Raw genomic sequence first — 21,288 nt, 5'->3', positions numbered from 1 at the left:
GTTCCTCTACATATTTTTGTATCATCTCCAAACTTAGCAACAGTGCCTTCAGTTCCTTCTTCCAAATTGTTAATGCACATTGTGAAAAGTTGTGGCCCCAACACCGACCCCTGAGGCACACCACTAGTCACCAGCTGCCATCCTGAAAAAGACCCCTTTATCACCACTCTCTATCTTCTGCCAGTCAGCCAATCTTCTATCCATGCCAGGCTCTTACCCTTAACACCATGGGCTCTTAACTTATTTCACAGTCTCCTATGCAGCACCTTGTCAAAGGCCTTCTGGAAATCTAAATAAATCACATCCACTGGTTCTCCTTTATCTATGTTATGTTACCTCCTCAAAGAACTCTAACAGATTTGTCAGACATTACTTCCCCTTGACAAAGCCGTGCTGACTCAGTCCTATTTTATCATGCACTTCCAAGAACTCCATGATCTCATCTTTAATAATGGACTCTAAAATCTTGCCAATGATCGAAGTCAGGCTAACCGGCCTATAATTTCCCATCTGCTGCCTCCCTCCCTTTTTAAACTGCGACGTTACATTAGCTACTTTCCAGTCTTCTGGGACCCTCCCTGCCTCCAGTGATTCCTGAAAGATCACCACCAGTGTCTCCACAATTTCCTTAAAATTTCCTCTTTTAGAACCCAGGACCTTAACAATGATGGAAAATGGAGATGGAACAATGGAGAAAAATGTCACAATAAATTGTCAAATGACACAGGATATGGAAATTGACAGGCAGAGATAATGCACTGTAGTCACAGTCATTCATAATTTGCAATGATGAACAAACAGAAATATAATAAAAACAGGAAATGCTGCAAAAACTCAGCAAGTCTGGCAGCATCTGTGGTGAGAGAAACAGAGTTGACGTTTCAAGTCCATACAACTCTTCTTCAGAACCTTCTATAGGGAAAGAAGGGCATTGACATTCCAATCTAATTTACAGCCAATTAAGTACTTTTGATGTGGGATTGTGCTATGATGCAGAGAAATGTATCAGCTTATTTGTATAAGTCTCACTAACAGCATTGAGATAAATGGTCAGGTAACCTGTTTAAGTTGGGGCATTCATTGAGGGATAAATGTTGATTGGGCCACCTCCCTTGCTATTGTTTGCCAAGTGGCATGAGATCCTTAACACTCACCTCAGAGGACAGGCAAGACCTTGATTTAGCATCTTATTTGATTTGATTTGACTCATTACTGTCACATGAATTGGGATACAGTGGAAAAGTATTGTTTCTTGCACTATACAAACAAAGCATACCATTCAGCTTCTTCCCTGCTGACGTCACAACTTTGAATGGACCTTCCATATATTAAGCTGATTTTTCTCTACACCCTATCTGTAACTGTAACATTATATTCTGCATAAGGGAGAAGGAAAGGAAAGGATGCAGAATATAATGTTACAGTTACAGATAGGGTGTAGAGAAGGATCAGCTTAATATATGGTAGGTCCATTCAAATGTCGTGATGGCAGCAAGGAAGAAGCTGTTCTTATGTCGTATGGTACATTTTCTCAGATTTTTGTACAAATCTGTAAGAGATTTAAAGAGAGCATTATTAGAAAGTTTAAAGGAGTTAGAGTTAAGTTTTAAGAGCATAGAATGAGAGTAAAAGATGGAATTAAAGGGTATGCTGGGGACAGGGTGCGAGAAGCCACCTCACTCAAGCACCATCTTTTTATTATTGTTATTATTATTATTATAAAGGCAGGATCTCCACCAGTGGAGGACTCCATCAGTATTGGAAATTAAAAAATTAAACTCACCTTTTATGAATTTGATTCTTAATTCAAATCTGACCAAGTCCAGCCTCTCTTCCAGTTCGGGTTGTTTATCATCAATAGCCTTCCCAGCCATCGTTAACATTGTCCTCCATTATTGCACAGGTACAATAAAGAAAAGAGGTACAAGGCCATCTTCTACCAACTGTACACATTACATTATAAGCTAATTTCAACTTTTCAATGTTTGAGTTAAGGGAATAAGCTTTAGAAGAATAAAAAGTTGCTCATCCTCAGCAATTTCCTGGGCAAAAACATTTAGCTTTCAACACTAGATCCAAAATCCATCATTTTCATAATCATTTTCTTTAGACTAAGGTGTGCCTCAATTTGTTTATAGGATGATGTTTAATTTCTGCAATATTAGTTTTAGCACATTGCCTTAAATGAACCGTCCACTCTTCCACAAATAACATCTAACTAGCATAACAATTCCACAAAAACAGTGTTCATTAGTTATTACAGGAATCCTTCCAAAAAAAAAGGTGTCTGAAGTGAATAAAGCTTTACCAACTCTGTAATTCTTTTTGGCAATATATTTTATTTCCACTGTAGACCTTTTCTTTTCATCTATATATCTCTTATTTGCCTAGATCAATCTTAAAAAATAATCATAACTAAATATCTGCAGGCATCGTGTGAAAAATATTCTTTGAAACAGACTCCATCTCAATCCACACGAGGGAGATGTATTGTAGATTAATGACTAATTTTGCTAAATTGACTGGTATAGTTGCAATAATTTTAGCAGAAGACAACTTGTTCAAATTTATTGTAAATTAAATCCAGTTTTATTTATGTCCAAGCTCAAGTAGATAAGTGAAAAATATCACACCTCACTTTTCACTGGAATTACTAATAAATGCCCATTCATTATTGCAAGGGAACCATTCTTGTTCAACCCTAGCCGAAGGCAGTCAATGAAGAACCAATTGAAGCATTGTGGAAGAATAGATCACAGTGCGTACTGATATTCCACTGAGCTATGAAATAATAAGATATCGCCTCACTCCTGCAATTCTAAACATGATGTTGTGAAGGCGATCACAAGAGCTGCTGGGTGTCTGAGAGGTAGGAGGGATGATAATTTCAAGACATTAACTAGAATAATCAACTCTCGTACACCTTGTACCATTTTTCCTACAGTTATTTCCCTTCCCTTCCCTCATGACCTAAAAAAAAATTTGTCACGTAACTTCAAATTCCTGTTGCAGTTTTTGCTGCATTCTGAACCACTCAAACCAGCCTCCCACCCATTGACTCTGTCTACACATCCCGCTGCCTCAGAAAAGCAGCCAGCATAATTAAGGACCCCAGGCACCCCGGACATGATCTCTTCCACCTTCTTCCGTTGGGAAGAAGATACAAAAACCTGAAGACATGTACCAACCGACTCAAGAACAACTTCTTCCCTGCTGCCATCAGACCTTTGAATGGACCTACCTCATATTAAGTTGATCTTTCTTTACACCCTAGCTATGACTGTAATGGTACATTCTGCACTCTCTCCTTTCCTTCTCTATGTATGGTATACTTTGTCTGTATAGTGCACAAGAAACAATGCTTTTCAATTAATGTTAATACATGTGACAATAATAATGAATCACACACCCTAGGTAGTTCTGATAAAGAGTCATCCAAACTTGAAACGTTAGCTCTGTTCCCTCTCCACAGAAGCTATCAGACCTACTGAGATTTTCCAGCATTTTCTGTTTTTGTTTCAGATTCCAGCATCTGCAGTAAGCTGCTTTTATCTTAGCTCTTTTTATACAGTATCTACAAGTACAGTACCAACAGCGTTTCAACAAAAGTGGAACCACACTATCTAGTTATACCATGCAGTGCAACAGTGGAGATGTAAAAACTGCCACTTTAACTCACTTGCCCCCAAAAAGAGTTGTGTTCTGGCCTTCAGCTCAACTTATTATGGCAAGAAATAGACAAGACAACCTTAAGGTAGATACAGATGAAGTAAGCAATTTAACTAAATTGATCTTATCCTACCAGATTGCCAATCATATTTCTAGCATCTGGCTGTTTCTACATGAATCCATTGGTCATTCTGGCAATCTGTTCCAATGATAAATCATCCCCAGTGTTAAGAAATACAAAAGTCACATTTCAACACCTGTTGACTTGCTGCTTTGGGATGTCCAATAACTGTAAAGATTATTTAAGGTAAACACTGGCCAGAATATATTGTACACTTTCAGCATAATTTTAGGGGTTTGAAAAATGGGTTGGAATTCTCCCAAAAAGGTTCTAAGTTCGCAACGTGCGGGAAAATGGGAGTAATTCCTGCCAGTTTTTTTACCGTACTTACCAGAGCGAACCCCCGACATGTGTCTCACAGCATGCCCAAGCAGAATTCACCCTGAAAAGTAGGGGGTGGGGGCCTATTCCCGCCTGAGAGGCCGGCAACATAGCGCTGAGTGGGCCCCTTCACATGTGCCGCCGATCTGTCAGCGCAGAGATCAGTGCATGCACAGTGCACCCCCCCTCCCCCCCCCCCCCATTGCCAGCCACCCGATCACTGGCCTTCCCGATCGCTGGCCAGCCCTGCAATCCCCCTATTGCTGGCCTCTTGGATCTCACCAGGCCAGCCCCTATGCCCTCCATTCCCCCCTCCCCTCCCCCTCTCTGGCAGCCCAAATGTTCCCTCACCCTGAGGGCCAGCCCTGATAACCTCCTCCCTCCCTCCCCCACCGATCCTGATTGCGGAGTGGCAGCAGACCCCTCCCCCAGTAGTCCCCTCCAACATCTGGCCCCGCCCCCTTGGCAGTGCCAGGGTGCCAGACTGGCACTGACAGGCTGGCACTGTCCAAGGGGCAACCCTCCCTTACCTCTGACCACCTGAGGGAACCTCAATGGTCTTTGTTCCCTCCAGCACAGTTGGGCGCATGTTCCCCATTAGTGGGAGCAGTCGTAAATGTCGCTGGAGGGAACCACTCCCATGGGGCGGGGGGAGATGCTTGTGGCCTGGGGAATACTGTCCTGGGCCCACTAATCATATGGAAATGTCAATTTTGATGATATTTCCATATGATAATCAGCTCCACGCCCATTTCCAATGGGGAGCTGATGATGCCAAAAAACATATGTTGGGATACGCGCTGAGGCCATGGTGCCCAGTGTGAATCCCATGAATTGGCCGTGACAGATGTCTCCCAGCCCGCTGCGCTGCTCTGGTAGCGCAGCGGGCTGGGAGAATTGCCCCCATGGTGTTTGCTTTTCTATTGCCACTTTTTTCTGGACATTATGAGGGATAAGTCAACTACAATCCAAGGTTTCTTTCAATTTCTGCCATTCCCTGCAACATATGCCTCCATTTTTGCTTTGAATATGTATTACTCTGCGTATTCTCCACATTTACAATCATTTATTCAGCTTCTGATGAGTTTCTTAAGACCCTCCTCTGCTTCTTCGCTTTAGTCAATTATTAATCCATGTCACCATCTTTCTCTGGAACCCCTCTGATCTTAGCTCGGAAAGCAATCTCAGATGAAATGCTTTATTAAATCTTTTTTGAAAGATTTGATGCATATGAGGTCAGGCAAGGCATTCTCTAGCTGTAGTGGCTATGTTTATATAAAATCACAATGTACAGCACAGAAAAAAGCCATTCAATCCAGCAGATCCATGCCAGTGTTTCTGCTCCACACATGCCTTCTCCCACTTCACATCAGCTAACCTTATAGCATAACCTTCTATTCCTTTCTCCCTTGCTAGCTTCATCTTAAATTCCTGTATTCTATTTGCCTCAACAATACCTTGTGGTGGCAAGAGTAAAGATTCACTGGAATTTCCTTTAGGATTTAATAATGACTGCTTTATATTTATGGCCACTAGTTTTAGTCTACCCTATGTGTGGAAACATTGGGCAGAATTCTCCCATTTTGAGACCAAATGCAGGGGCAGGAGTAGGACATGAAGCGTTTCCCACTGTGGAAGCCGGCAGAAAGACATGCCTATTCTTCAAGCCCCAACCTCATTAATTATGCATCTGGGTGTTTGATGCATATTCATGACGGGGCAGGCCTAAATGGCGCATAGTGTGCCGCTGTGTCTGGGGTGCCATATTGAACAAGTTTCTGACATCACTGATCCACTATTGAAGAAAGGTGGACTCCCTGAAAATGAAGTTAGATCGCTGGGAGCAAGTGGAGACCAGAAGATGGACTTCCTGAGAACAAAGATGGATCTCCTGGAGCATTCTGATACTTGAAGATTGACTCCTTCCAGGACACTTTCTCTGAAAGGTCCACCTGCAGATACTTCCCTGAACCACCGCTGTGGCGGTCCAGGGTTGCGGGTGGCCTCTATCTTGAACTCCAGAGGTAGCACCATGTATTGTTCAGGTAACTCTCAACCTCTGCACCTCATGTTGTTCTGAATGTTTGTCACACCAGTGTGTTTCCCGCCAGCATCAGAGAAAATCTGGCGTGGGTGGTTGGGGAGGTTCAGGCCATCATCCGTATCCTTTTAACAGGATGCAAATGAGTTTCATGCCGATCTTAGGCAGGTTTTCTGAGCCACCTAAGTCGTGTTGTTATTTCCACAGACCAATCTGTCTCACAACATGTCGTTCAGGGGTGCCCCGAATTTACAGTGCTCTGCCAATTTCCGTAACCTGGTCAAAAATTCAGTGACTGATTCCCCAGGGATTCATGCTGCTATGTTAAAGCAGTAATGCTGGAATATTATAGAGGGTTTTGGGTCATAGTAACCTTTAACCATGTCTACTAATTCATTCAAGGTTTTTGAGTCATGGACATCTGAATAGATCAGGCTTTTTATCAAGCTGAATGTCGGTACCCCGCATGTCATCAGCAGGACTATTTTCTGCTTTTCATCTCCGTTAATGTTATTAGCCCAGAGAAAATAATGCATGTGCTCTGCATGTTGGGCCCAGTCTTCTATGCTTGCATGATAGGTTTCACGTTTACCGAGGAGAGGCATTTTTCTTACGGGAGGATTACTTGTTTTGACAAGGAAGGTTGTCTGGAGGGAAGAAATGAACTCAGTTTACTCCTCGTCAATTAAATAATCTCGCCAGGTCAGTCTACTGTCACCAACACCCTTTATTTACATAGTGAATAAAGCACTGTTTCTGTGGCTACAGTGCACAGGCCAAACCCAGGGGCCCTTTGGCTGCTGGCCCGCGTCGGGACAGCTAGTTTTAAACTCCTGCTGCTCCTTTCTTATTGGGCAAGCCTCCACTCGCTCATACTCCACAAGGCCTAGGGGGAGATCTATTGACAATCCCCCGTGGCCATGATAACAAACAAAAGATTATTTCAGTTGGCCATCAATTGGATCTGTTGATGTTTGCTTGTGTCTAACATGTATTAAAATACAAATGAGTATTCATTCACAAAGATTACTGGCAGCCATTTTCACCCCCTCATTCACATTGCATATGCAGCAGTGGTTTCTGTGACAACAGTTACCTGGCTTTAACTTCAATATTTGTGTATAATATTTTGGAGACATAAATAAAGGTTGTAAACATGTGAAGAGGGCACTCAGTAGAGTGTATACTTATCTCCGCCATGATGTGTTCAGGCCACATCATTACAATTACACCACGCTTCCTCAAGGCTTTTCCCTGCCTGGTTAATGTTTATTTTTTATTCATTTATGGAATGTGGGTGTCGCTGGCTGGCCAGCATTTATTGCCCATCCCAAGTTGCCCTTGAGAAGGTGGTCATGAGCTGCCTTGTTGAACCGATGCAGTTCATGTGCTGTAGGTGTCTGCATTGTGCTATTTAGGAAGGGAGTTCCAGGATTTTAGCCCAGTGACAGTGATGGAACAGTGATATAGTTCCAAGTCAGCATGGTGTATGGCTAGGAAAGGCATTGCAGGTGGTGGTCTTCCCAAGCATCTGCTGCCCTTGTCCTTTTAGATGGTTTGCAAGGTGCTGTTCAAGAAGTCTTGTTGAGTTGCTCTAGTGCATCTTGTAGAAGGTACCCAGTGCTGCTCCTGTCTGTCGGTCGTGAAGGGAGTGGAAGGTGGTAGATGGGCTGTCAGTCAGGCAGGCTGCTTTGCCCTAGATTATGTCGTTTTTCTTGAGTGTTCTTGGACCTGCATCCATTCGGCAAGTAGAGACACACTCCGCACACTCCTGACCTGTGCCTTGTAGATAGTGGACAGGCTTTGGGAAGTCAGGAGGTAAGTTACTCACCACAGAATTTACAGCTTCTGACATGTTCTTGTAACAACAGTATTTGTATGGCTGGTCCGAGCCAGTCTTTGGGTGAGGGATTCAGTGATGGTAATGCCATTGAATGTCAAGGGGAGATGATTAGATTCACTCCTGTTGGAGATTATCATTGCCTGGCACATTGTAGCACTAATGTTACTTTCCACTTAATCGCTCAAGCCTGAATTTTGTCCATATCTTGCTGCGTATTGACACAGACTGCTTTGTTATCTGTGGAATCACAAATGGTACTGAACATTGTGGAATCATCAGCGAACGTCCTCACTTCTGACCGATGGAGGGTTGAAGTAGCTGAAGATGGTTGGGGCTAGGACGCTACCCTTGAGGAACTCTTGATGAGATGTCCTGGAGCTGAAATGATTGACCTCCAACAACCACAATCATCTCCCTTTGTGCCAGGTAAGACTCCACCAAAAGGAAAGTTTTCCCTCTGATTCCCATTGATTCCAGTTTTGCTAGGGCTCCTTGATGCCACACTCAGTCAAATGCTTCCCTGATGTAAAGGGCAGTCACTCTCACCTCACCTCTTCAGCTCCTTTTTCTATGTTTGAACCAAGGCTGTAATGAGGTCTGGAACTGAGTGGCCCTGGTGGAATCCAAACTGAGCACTAGTGAGAAGGATATTGCTGGGAGATGTTGTTTGATACTCTTGTCGACACTGCCTTCCATCACTTGACTGATGATTAAGAGTGGACTGATGCGTGGTAATTGGCCGGGTTAGATCTTTTAGTAGACAAGAAATACCCAGGAAATTTTCCACAATGTTGGGTAAATGCCAGTGTTGTAACTGCACTGGAACAGCTTGACTATGGGTGCCAAAAGTTCTGGAGCACAAGTCTTCAGTACTATTGTCGGACTATTGTCAGGGCCCATAGACTTTGCAGTATCCAGTGCCTTCAGCTGTTTCTTGATATCACATGGAGTGAATCGAATTGGCTGGAGACTGGCATCTGTGATGTTGGGAACCACTGGAGGAAGCCGAGATGGATCATCCACTCGGCACTTCTGGCTGAAGATGGTTGCAAATGCTTCAGTCTTGCCTTTTGCACTGATGTGCTGGGCTCCTCCATCATTGAGGATGGGGATATTTGTGCAGCCTCCTTCTCCTGTTAGTTGTTTAATTGGCTGTGACCATTCACAACTGAATGTTGCAGGATAGCAGAGCTAAGATATGATCACTTGCTTGTGGGATCTTTTAGCTCTGTCTATTTCATGTTGCTTTCACTGTTTGTAATGCAAGTAATCCTGTGTAGTAGCTTCACCAGGTTGGCATCTAATTTTCAGGTATGCTTGATGCTTCTTCTGGCATGTCCTCTTGCACTCTTCATTGAACCAGGGTTGTTCTCCTGGCTTGTTAGTAATGACAGATTCTGTTGCTGGTGATGGCTCATAAGCGTTTTATTGATGCCCAATTTGGAGCTGCTAGACTCAGAGGTAGATGGTAATCAGAAGGAGGTTTCCTTGCCCATGTTTGATTTGATACCATGAGAGCTCATGGGGTCCAGAGTTGATGTTGAGAATTCCCATGCCAACTCCCTCCCAGCGTATACCATTGTGCCACCATTTCTGCTGGGTCTATCCTGCTGGTGGGACAGGGCATATGCAGTGATGGTGATGGCGGTGTTTAGGACATTGTCTTTAAGGTATGATTTAGTGAGTCTAACTATGTCAGGCTGTTGCTCATCTAGTTCTGAAGAAGTGTCATATTGGACTCAAAACATTAACTCTGTTTCTCTCTCCAGCGACGCTGCCAGACCTGCTGAGTTTTTCTCACATTTTCTGTTTTTATTTCAGTATTTTGCTTTTATTATGTTGCTTGACCTACACTGTGGGATGTTCTCCAAATTTTGTCACAAACTCCCAGTATGAACTATCCTGGTTGGGGGAGCAAATACTGGCCACGACTCCCTGTTCAATGCTTTGGCCTCCACTCTCCAGCACTGTCTGAAATGGGCTTTGAGATTCTTCATCCTCTGACTCAAAGGTGGGAGTGATACCTCTAACTCAAAGGCTTGCTCCCACTTAACCTTGATGAGCACCTAGAAATCCAAAAAATCTGTACTTTTTAAAGTGAAGTAATTTCTCTCAGAAAACTGTTAGTGGGAGTGCACAATGAAAGAGTGTGACTGGAGCTATTAAGTACCATTACCACAATCCAAGATTAGCGAATATACCCAATCCCAGTGGTTTGACTGGCATGTCTTAGTGAAGATCAGGCTCCTCTTGCAGAACCTCTGCCTTCTCCCTCTCTTGTTGGTTCCTTCTTGTCACATCATCATCCTGAAGTTGAATTCCCCTTTGCAAAGCAACATTGTGAAGAATGCAGCAGGCTATTATTATTCTGGACCTGCAAGCTGTGTTAGGGATGGGTTAACTGCAACCTTGCACTTTCATAGAATCATAGAATCCCTACAGTGCGGAAGGAGACCATTCGGCCCATCGAGTCTGCACTGACTACAATCCCACCCAGGTCCTATCCTCATGTATTTTCCCTGCTAGTCCCCCTGACACTGAGAGGCAATTTAGCATGGCCAGTCCACCTAACCCGCACATCTTTGGAGTGTGGGAGGAAACCAGAGCACCCGGAGGAAATGCACGCAGACACGGGGAGAATGTGCAAACTCCACACAGACAGTGACCCAAGCCAGGAATTGAACCCGAGTCCCTGGTGCTGTGAGGCAGCAGTGCTAACCACTGTGCCACCGTGCTGCCCCAACTTTAGACCTAATTTGTATGTTAAAGGTTTAATAGTACTCACTGGGATATATAAAGAGGTTACAGGTGGCACTGGGTGTTGGGTGTGTATGTGGAGTCGTAAAAGGGAATAAAGTGAGTTTGTGAAGAAGTCGAACTTGCATCATCTTTTATTATGGACTGCAATTGAGAAGCTCAACAAGCTGGAGGATATTGAGGAACTTCATAAGATCAGTCTGGGTACCAAAATCTAGATTTGTGCATTCCTAAAATGTGTTCAACAATAACCTTAACGGATGTGTGGACCTCACTGTACCCCAGTGGAAGTGCAAGGAATCCTGACTTCAAGCAGCCTTCCACTCAACTACTTTGTACCTTTAAAAAGTGCCAGAACAGAGAACTGCTTTGTAATGAAGGCATTGTGCCAATTTCTGGGATACCTAACATTAATATGTAGGATCTTATTCCCCTAGTCACAAACCAGTTGTACGTTAAAAAGTGGAGTCACTTTATATTAATCTATGCAATTATCTTGTCAACTGCAGCTCTGAAGGCAACATGACTATAGTCTGCAGCCTCTTGCACTCTTGGGAAGTCTACCACTTTGATGAAGTCCAAAGTCATCTCACTAAATTCCTCGACTTCAATGAACAATGTATCAGTCACATACTTGATGTGTCAATGTACTAATGAGATATGTTGAACACAACACATGCACTAATGTGAAATGATCAGCCTAAACTTCCATAGACAGGGTGGTGATTTCCCAAGAGGGTGTTCTCAGTTCAATTTCCAACATCCTATAAAAGTCACAGGGTGCAGCTCAAGGTTAAAGGAACCATCTCAGCCATTGCTCCTTGGATAGCCAGAGGATAGAGCTTCTGATCGACACTGTCTTCCTTCTGGCCAATTCTTTACTCTCCTCACTCACCTCTGATATTCATATCCTTCCCTGATGCAAACACTCTATCTCCTCCATATCAAGGAATATGAAATATAATGGTATACTCATCGGTTGTGCTGTTCTGTCAATCTCCCCCAGGGGGATTCCTTTCAAATCCTTACTCACTGCAATTGCTTTTTCAGAGAGGCTGAATATCCAGCCTCCAGTGTCTTGCCTTTTTAAAACACATTTTTAACAGCACATTCAATGTACATATATATACTTCCCAAAATGTTTTAATATTGTCTGGAGACCACCAATGACAGTTGAAGCGTGATGTGGCTGGAGTTAGGTACAGAACTGTCAATCCAGTACATTTTCCTTTCTGACCTGGACAGTGATATTTTCTCCTTTTCTTTGTCAGAGCAGGGACCCTAATTTTTATCATTTTTTAATGATATTTTACACAAACCGATCTGTGAAGGGAAAACTCATTTGAAGTGACCTGTGATGAATGGTTGATGGCAGCTTGTTTATATTGCGCATCAAGGAAATAAGAGTATAAAACAGGCACCATGTCAAACGTGCCTTATATCGTGTCCAGGAACAGAAGATTGCTTTTAACTGAGAAGAAAGGAACAAAAAAGCTTCTGTTTTCCCATGGTTTGGATTAATCTGCAGATGTTGCTCCTTACCATTCCGCAGCAACAGCTGCTATATGTGAGACCAAAGTTTCAAATGGTTAGGACCTGTGACTAAAGTTTAGCACACTGAAGGCGATGCAAGGCTTTAATATCACTGCCTCTGATTCCATTGACAGTGGCAGCATAATTTGCTTTCTTAATAATTCCTTTTCATTTTAAGCAGGAGATAGTTTTCTTTAAAAACACAACTTCACAATGGCTCGTTAGGCCAACTTATTGTGTGGCATGCCACTGAAACATCGAAGCCTAGCTTTTGGAATCAGTTATCAGACATGAAGTGGGTGTAGCTAATTGGAAAAAGGAACGGATATCCATTCCATTTAATGCCACATCCAAATTCAAAATAGCATCCCAGGAAATGCCTGTTGGTTTGTCAGCAGATGTATGGCAATAAGGCTACAATGACAATTGTGTATGCAATTTTCCCCTTATCCATGCTGGCATTGTACTGATTCTTCAACTCATTTATATAAAATAAGTGCCCTTTGTTTCTAGGGGCCAAGCTGTTTACAGAGTGAATATAAAGAACTCTATATGAAGATTTCCTTGTCTTTTTGTTTTGTTCATGTTTCTGTAAATCTCGATCCTATTTTCTTCCAGCCTCCACAATGTTTTTTGTTTAACGAGAATGTCCCTTGTGATTTTTTGGGGGAAGAAGAGGAAGACCAATGGAAGAATGCCAGGCAGGTAGTACTTCACCAATCTGTGCACACACGCTGGTACCCGCACACCCACATCGACAGCCAGGAGTGCATCACATCTTGATTTGGAAGAAAAGAGAAGTCATGCTTGTGTCGTGCCAGGCATGACACTGCCAAAGATTGCCAACGTTAAGAGCAATTAATTTTGCAAATGGACAGTACCTTTAATGTGTTGAAACAACTCCAGGCATGCCGCAAGATATAAAAAATTGATATTGAGCCAAAGAAAAAATTATTTGGACATGTGATCAAATGCTTTGTTGGTGAGGTCTCAGAAGGGAAGAGACTGGTACAGAGTATAGGACAGGGGAGGGAACTCCAGAGGTTATGGCCCATACTGCTCAAGCACGGTCACCAATGGTGGAACAAAGGAGATAAGGGATGCGCAAGCACACTTAACTGTCATGCTTTGGAATCATTCCTGGCGACCCCTATTAATATTTGTAATAAAGTCAATCAGCTGTTCATGAATGTACTAAGCAAGTTCCTGATCCCATATTCGTTTAACAAGTAACTTCATCTCCTTTCCCATGACCAAACAACGGTAGCTGTATGAACTGTATAGAGTTGCAGGATGTTGAAGTTACAAAGCATTAAAGGTTGCACACACATCACCCTGCCTGTCTTTACACAAGACACAAACGAAATGAAAAGGATTGCACTCTATGTTGGTTTTCAACTATCAGTAATGGATAATGAATATTAATTCTTAATTTCCCGTCAATGAATTTTTAAAGAAGTAACAGGCAGTGTTACAGACGTGGAAATAGGAGATCTTAGCGACAACGTGGCTATGTGGTGAAAAGTTAAAGTAAAGTTTATTTATTAGTGTCACAAGTAGGCTTACATCAACACTGCAATGGAGTTACTGTGAAAATCCCCTAGTCATACACCATTGCCTGTTCAGGCACACTGAGGGGACATTTAGCGTGGTCAATGCACCTAACCAGCACGTCTTTCAGACTGTGGGAGAAAACTGGAGCACCCAGAGGAAACCCACACGGACATGGGGAGAATGTGCAGACTCCACACAGTGAATCAAGGCTGGAATTGAACCCAGGCCCCTGGCGCTGTGAGGCAGCAGTGCTAACCATTGTGCCACATCATGGGGTCAAATATGACAATGAGGTTGCAAAGAGTCTCATTCAGCTCCAGATAGTTGTGAGGAAGAGGGATGGAACTGATGGCCAGGGAGCAGAGTTTGTGGTGGGCCTGAAGGAAATAGCTTCAATCATCCCAATATTTAATTGGAGAAAATCCCTTCTCATCCAGTACTGAATGTTGGATTAGCAATGTGATAATTTAGGGACAGTGGAGGGGTCGAGAGAAGTGGTGGTAATCCATAAAGGAAAGTAATAAGGTGGGTCTTGGAAGACCAAGGCTACTCCCTGGAGGCTTAGATGCTGCAAATTCTGCAATGCAAGAACGCCAGCTGGAAATAGATACAAGAAGTTACACAGAGTAATCGTAGAGTATGCCATTGGCATGGAGAAACAGTGCTCTGGATGTCCTACATTAAAGCTCAGCTAAAATATCATAGAATCATAGAATCCGTACAGTACCATTCGGCCCATCGAGTCTGCACCGACCACAATCCCACCCAGGCCCTACCCCCATATGCCTACATATTTATCCACTAATCCCTCTAACCTACGCATCTCAGGACACTAAGGGCAATTTATTTTTTAGCATGGCCAATCAACCTAACCTGCACATCTTTGGACTGTGGGAGGAAACCGGAGCACCCGGAGGAAACCCACGCAGACACGAGGAGAATGTGCAAACTCCACACAGACAGTGACCCAAGCCGGGAATCGAACCCAGGTCCCTGGAGCTGTGAAGCAGCAGTGCTAACCACTGTGCTACCGTGTCGCCCCAGATTGTAGTAATCACTGTATGCTGCACAACTTTTTGTATAGCAAGGCAGCATCGTCCTAAAGGTGGATGCCACCAGACCAAGTAAGAGGAACCTGAAGAGACTTCAGAATTATATCTCTCATTGATTACAAAATTCATTCAGCAAGTTCCAGTGGAGACCTTTTTCTAATTTGGAAATATGTGCCACTGCAATAACAAACCTGTTTATTTCTTTCCAATCCAGTAATATATTTTCACTTATGTCAGATGGAATCCAATATTGGAGGAGGTGCTAACAAGGCACTCACCAGATGTCTATTGACTTCACTGGAAAGGAAAATAGGGCAAGCTGTCTGACTGATAGCCATACTGCTGCCATCCATTTTGCACCTCTTCGAAAATTGAATTCCATTCCCATAGCGTCTGCAATTTCTCACTGAACTCATATTTTTGGCACATAGTCCAACAAACCTGATCAAGAATATTCTCTGGGAATGCCACAATTTCTGTGCTTGTTTTCAATGTGATGTTTGGGAGCATGTACTGATACTTTCACGCTGTTTTCATTTGATGACATTGTGTAAATAATGTCCTACCTACCTTGCACTTCATCTCAGTGCAATGCCAGTAGCAGGACTTGGTGAGATGGTTGCAAGCCTATTAAGATCCTTCGGAAAAAAAAAATAATCCATGATGCTCTCCATGGTGGTTGTGCCTCAAGACAGATCAGTTGTAAGACCTTCTAGTTTTGAAACTGTAGTAGGGGATGCCTAATTCTGTCTATATTCTGACACATGTGTAGACATTAGAATTATCAGGAGAGTCCAGGTGCTTTGATGTCTGGAGAAATACTACAATTATCTACTATTACTCCAAAAAGAAACTGAAAGATTTATATTTTTTGTTGCTTGGCAGTACAGAATTTGAGTATTGGTAAAAAAGAGAGATGCTGTAGAAGCTTATCATCTTGCACTCCTCAGGACAGACACAAGAACTGAAATCTTGCTGCCGTTCATGCCGGTGGGATCTTATGGCACCACTGACGGTGCACCCCTGCTGCAGGTTTTCCATCGCCGAGGGGTGCATTCAATTGGAAACTCCTTTGACAACGGTGGGACCATAAGATCCAGCTGCAAGTGAGCGGCGCACTGCCTCCTGCACCGCGAAACATGCCACACCCAATTTTGCCAAATTTCAAAGGCAGCAGCAATTTATACTGCTTGAGAAAAGGGTGCTGACTGGTTGTTAAGTCAGCTCTGATTGTTTGAGGTGTTACCATGGAGAATGCACCAGGGAACGATTGTCCTCCATGGTTTTGTTGAACTCAAAAGAAGGCATGTTCCTTTTGCCTTCAGAGAACAGGTCCCTGCATATGAATGAATATACATAGCTTCTAGTAAGCATAAAGTGAGTTACAGTGTGAGCCTAACTTAAATAATCTTAAATTGAATTTTAGTGTAACACATAACACACTCAGCGTTGTTCAGCAGGTGTAGCCGAATCATGGAATCTCATCTAATGTAAGACATTATGTTCCCGCATTTTGCAAGCACAGGCTAGTTGGGTATGCTCAACAGTCTGTCTATTACAAACAATTGAAGGGACATGCTGTTTGATCAGTGCTGCCAGTCATTGGGACGCAAGGCCTACATTCCTGGCATCGCACTAGCACTGAAAATCACACAGCATGACTTTCAAATGGAGTTATGCCGACCAGAAAATTTATGTCATAAAACCCAAGTAGGATCCCTGGTTCACAGAATGACATGCTGGCCATCATTGGTTGGGGCATTGAGTACAGGAATTGGAAAGTCATGTTGCAGCTGTATAAGACTTTGGTTAGGCCGCACTTGGAGTATTGTGTACAATTCAAATTGCCACATTACTGGAACGATGTTGATGCATTGGGAAGGGCGCAGAAGAGATTTACTAGGATGTTGCCTGATTTGGAGGATATGGACTCTGAAGAAAAGTTCAACAAACTTGAGTTGTTTTCGTTGGCGTGTCGGAGGATGAGGGGGGACCTGATAGAGGTTTACATGATTGTGACAGACTTGGATAGAGTGGATGATCAGTCTTTTTCTCACTTTTTCCTTGCCAGAGGAGGTGGTGGAAGCAGAATCTATAATAACATTCAGGAGGTATCTGGATGGATGCGTGAATAGGCAGGGAATTGAGGAGTATGGACCATGTAGAGGCAAGAAAATATTAGGCAAGAAAATATTAGAGAGGTATCTATGTCGGCACAGACCTGGTGGGCCGAAGGGCCTGTTCCTGTGCTGTATTGTTGTTTGTTTATAATACAGAAGGGAGGCCAGTTGACCCATCAGGTCTGCACTGTCTCTCTGAAAGAGCATTCTACCTAGTCCCATTCCCCTAACTAATCCCTGTAATCTTGCGCATTCTCTTTTCAGATGGTAATAAAACTTTCTTTTGAATATCTCGATCGAACCCGCCTCCATCACCTGCTCATTCCAAACTCCAACCACCATGTGGGTGAAAAACAAATTCCTCACATCACTTTTACTTCTTTTGCCAATTATTTTGAATCTGTTCCCTCTAGTTTTTGATGCTCTCTTCTGGGAACAATTTCTCATTATTTACCCTGTCTATGCCCCTCAAGATTTTGAATACCTTTATCAAGTCTTCTCTCAGCCTATTTTTCTCCAAGCAAAACAGTCCCAACCTCTCCAATCTATTCTCATAGCTACAGTTCTTTATTCTTGGAATCATTCTTGTGAAGCTCCTCTACTACTCTCTCCAATGTCTTTACATCCTTCCTCCTATTAGTAAAGCCTGATATGCTGTAGGCTTATTAACTGCTCTCGCAAAATGCCTTGTCACCTTCAATGGCTTATGTCCATATAAACTGAGGTCCCTCTGTTCCTGAACCTCTTTCTAAGTTTCTCCCTGCATTTTATTCTGTCTCTCCATATTCTTCCTTCCAAAATGAATCACCTCAGACTTCTCTGCATTGAATTTCATCTGAAACCTGTCTGCCCAATCCAACATTTCTGTCCTTTTGAAGTTCAAAACTGTCTTCATCATAGGTGACATTTTCAAACTTTGTATCATTTGCAAATTTTGAAATCATGCCCTGAATATTGAAGGCTAGGTCATGAATATATATTAGGAAGAGCAAATGTCCCGACACTGACCTCTGGGGAACTCCTCTAAAAACCTTCCTTCAATCTGAAAAACACCCATTCCTCACTACTCTGTTTACTGTCACTCAACTATCTAAGTGCCTATTTTCCCTTTTATTGAGCTCGAATTTTGCTCGCAAGTCTGTGGTGTGGCACTGTATCAAATGTCTTTTGAAATTCCACCTACACCACATCAACAGCATTGCCCTTGTCAACCTTCTCTGTTAACTCCTCAAAAATACTCCAGCAAGTTAGTTAAATGAATCCGTGCTAGGTTTCCTTAATTTCCTGCACTTGTCTAAATGACATTTGCTTTTGTCCCGAACTATAGTTTCCAGAAGTTTCCTTACTGAAGTCAAACTGATCGATCTGCAATTGCCAGCATTATCCTTGCCCACCCCCACTCCCCCCACCAATTTTTAACAAGGGTGTAACATTCACAATTTTCCAGTCATCCAGCACCGCCCCTGTATCTAAGGAAGACTGGAAGATTATCATTATTGCCTCTGACATTTCCACTCTCACCGTGGGTGACACAGTAGTTAGCACTGCTGCCTAATAGCACCAGGAAATCAGGTTCGATTCCTGGCTTGGGTCACTGTCTATGCAGAGTCTGCACGTTCTCCCTGTGTCTGCGTTTCCTCTGGGTGCTCTGGTCTCCTCCCACAGTCCGAAAGACATGCTGGTTAGGTGCATTGGCCATGCTAAATTCTCCCTCCGTGTACCCGAACAAGCTCCGGAGTGTGGCGACAAGGGGAGTTTCACAGTAGCTTCATTGCAGTGTTATTGTAAGCCTACTTGTGACTAATAAATAAACTTTTCCTGAGTACCCTCAGTGGTCTTGCATAGACACAGTAGCTGTAAAATAATGAAATGAGTTTGAACACAAACTAATTACCTTTTATTAGTTTATTAGGGCGGCACAGTAGCACAGTGGTTAGCACTGCTGCTTCACAGCTCCAGGGTCCCGGGTTCGATTCCCGGCTCGGGTCACTGTCTGTGTGGAGTTTGCACATTCTCCTCGTGTCTGAGTGGGTGTGCTCCGGTTTCCTCCCACAGTCCAAAGATGTGCAGGTTAGGTTGATTGGCCAGGTTAAAAATTGTCCCTTAGAGTCCTGAGATGCGTAGGTTAGAGGGATTAGCGGGTAAAATATGTGGGGGTAGGGCCTGGGTGGGATTGTGGTCGGTGCAGACTCGATGGGCCGAATGGCCTCCTTCTGCACTGTAGGGTTTCTATGTTTCTACGTTTATCTCTATTGTCTGAGTCATCCAGGGAGCCATACTCTAAAGAGAAATTAGGTTGAACATCGTTTAAATCATTTGCAGGTCCAGGATAAAGCAAATATGCATGCCACCTTGCTCATTAACATGCACCCAAAGTTTTGAACTGAATTGATTGACAGTTTTTTATTCTGAAGACCATACTCAATGGAGTTGAATGTCTGCAGCGGCTCTCTCAATAGTCCACCATAACATCAGCAAACAATCTGTCTAAAACCTGGAGGTTTCTGCAGAGACTGTGTGACATTCCACATGTTCTCTAATGCAGGCTATTGGGATGAAGCGTATTTGTTAGTCCTTTGATGGAAGGCAGAAATGTTCTGTTTTAACTCTACTGTCATTTGCAAACTGTCTTCTTGTCATGAAAGGTATTTGCAGAAGGCCAACATTTGAATATATTGAATTCGGGGGAGGCGATGGCCTAGTGGTATTATCGCCAGACTATTAATCCAGGACCTGGGTTCGAATCCTGCCACAGCAGATGATGGAATTTAAATACAATCAAAAATATCTGGAATTAAGAATCTACTGATGGCCATGAAACCATTGTTGATTGTCAGAAAAACCCATCTGGTTCACTTATGTCCTTTAGGGAAGGATATCTGCTGTCCTGGTCTGGTCTACATGTGACTCCAGAGCCACAGCAATGTGGTTGACTCTCAACAGCCCTCTGAAATGGCCTAGCAAGCCATTCAGTTGTATCAATCAAGGGCAACAAGGGATGGGCAATAAATGCTGGCCAGCCATCGACACCCATGTCCTATGAATAAAAAAAAATCAGAGTAGTCCAAAGGAAAAGATATTTTCTGAGACGCTTACGCTGTGCCTTATATGTAATTCGGTTAAGTTGATGCAGTCTTGTCATTGTGAGATCAAGCCCGACTCCAGATCCGCAAAATCTAGGCCAATATTTGGCGCACTGCTGAAGGAATGTCACATTGTCAGAGGTACTGTCTTTTGGATGAAACACTAAATCAGAGTCCCATGAGCTTGTTCAGTATTGAAGAGCAAGAATTGTATAGGTGTTCTGGCCAATATTTACCCATCAACTGATATGGCTGAAATAAACTGGATTTACCTTACCTCCAGGTTTTGGGGTCCTGCTGTGAACAAACCAATTTGCTTCATTTGCCAACAGTTAATTGCTTTGCAGTTAATTGGTTTTGAAGAACATTGGAATATCCTGAAGGCATGAAAAGTGCTAGATAAGTATAGATTCTTTCTGACCTAATAAATAATTTTGACAGTTGGTTTATTGTGATATCTCCCTTGCATTAGGGTCAGAGGAATGTCATTAATGGAGTAGTTGAGTGGCATGGCATAAATTCACTTGAAGGTGTTATGATCCAACAGGTGATAAGTGCCGTATGAACCTAATCCCAAAAAGGGGAACTTTACAAGATGTGCCATTGCCATCCTTGTGGTGATAATGTCCTCTCCCAAAGAATTGTGAATCTGTGGAATTCGCTACCCCAAAGTGTGATGGATGCTGGGACAGTGAGTAAATTTAAGGAGGAGTTAGACAGATTTTTAATTGGTAACGGGTTGAAGGGTTATGGGGAGAAGGCAGGAAAATGGGGATGAGGAGCATATCAGCCATCATTGAATGGCGGAGCGGACTCGATGGGCAGAATGGCCTAATTCTGTTCCTATATCTTATGAATTATATTACATGCTTTCATCTTGGTGCACAGCTGCCAAGTTGAACAGTTTGCCATGCAGCAGATGCTCCCATCTGAGTTGCCGAGGGTGACTGTTAGCCAGTGGTGGGAGCTGAAAGCAAGAGGTGACGAGCAGACTAGCAACTTGATGCATCACACCAATCGGAGGCACACACAACAGCAATAACACTATGGTAATACCACATCTCCTCTGCTGCCTCACAGCGCCAGGGACCCGGGTTCGATTCCCAGCTTCGCTCACTGTCTGTGCGGAGTCTGCATGTTCTCCCCATGTCTGAATGGGTTTCCTCCGGGCACTGCAGTTTTCTCCCACAGTCC

The sequence above is a fragment of the Mustelus asterias genome, chromosome 6 (genome assembly GCF_964213995.1).
Source record: "Mustelus asterias chromosome 6, sMusAst1.hap1.1, whole genome shotgun sequence".
NCBI lineage: Eukaryota > Metazoa > Chordata > Chondrichthyes > Carcharhiniformes > Triakidae > Mustelus > Mustelus asterias.
This window is presented reverse-complemented; position numbering follows the sequence as displayed.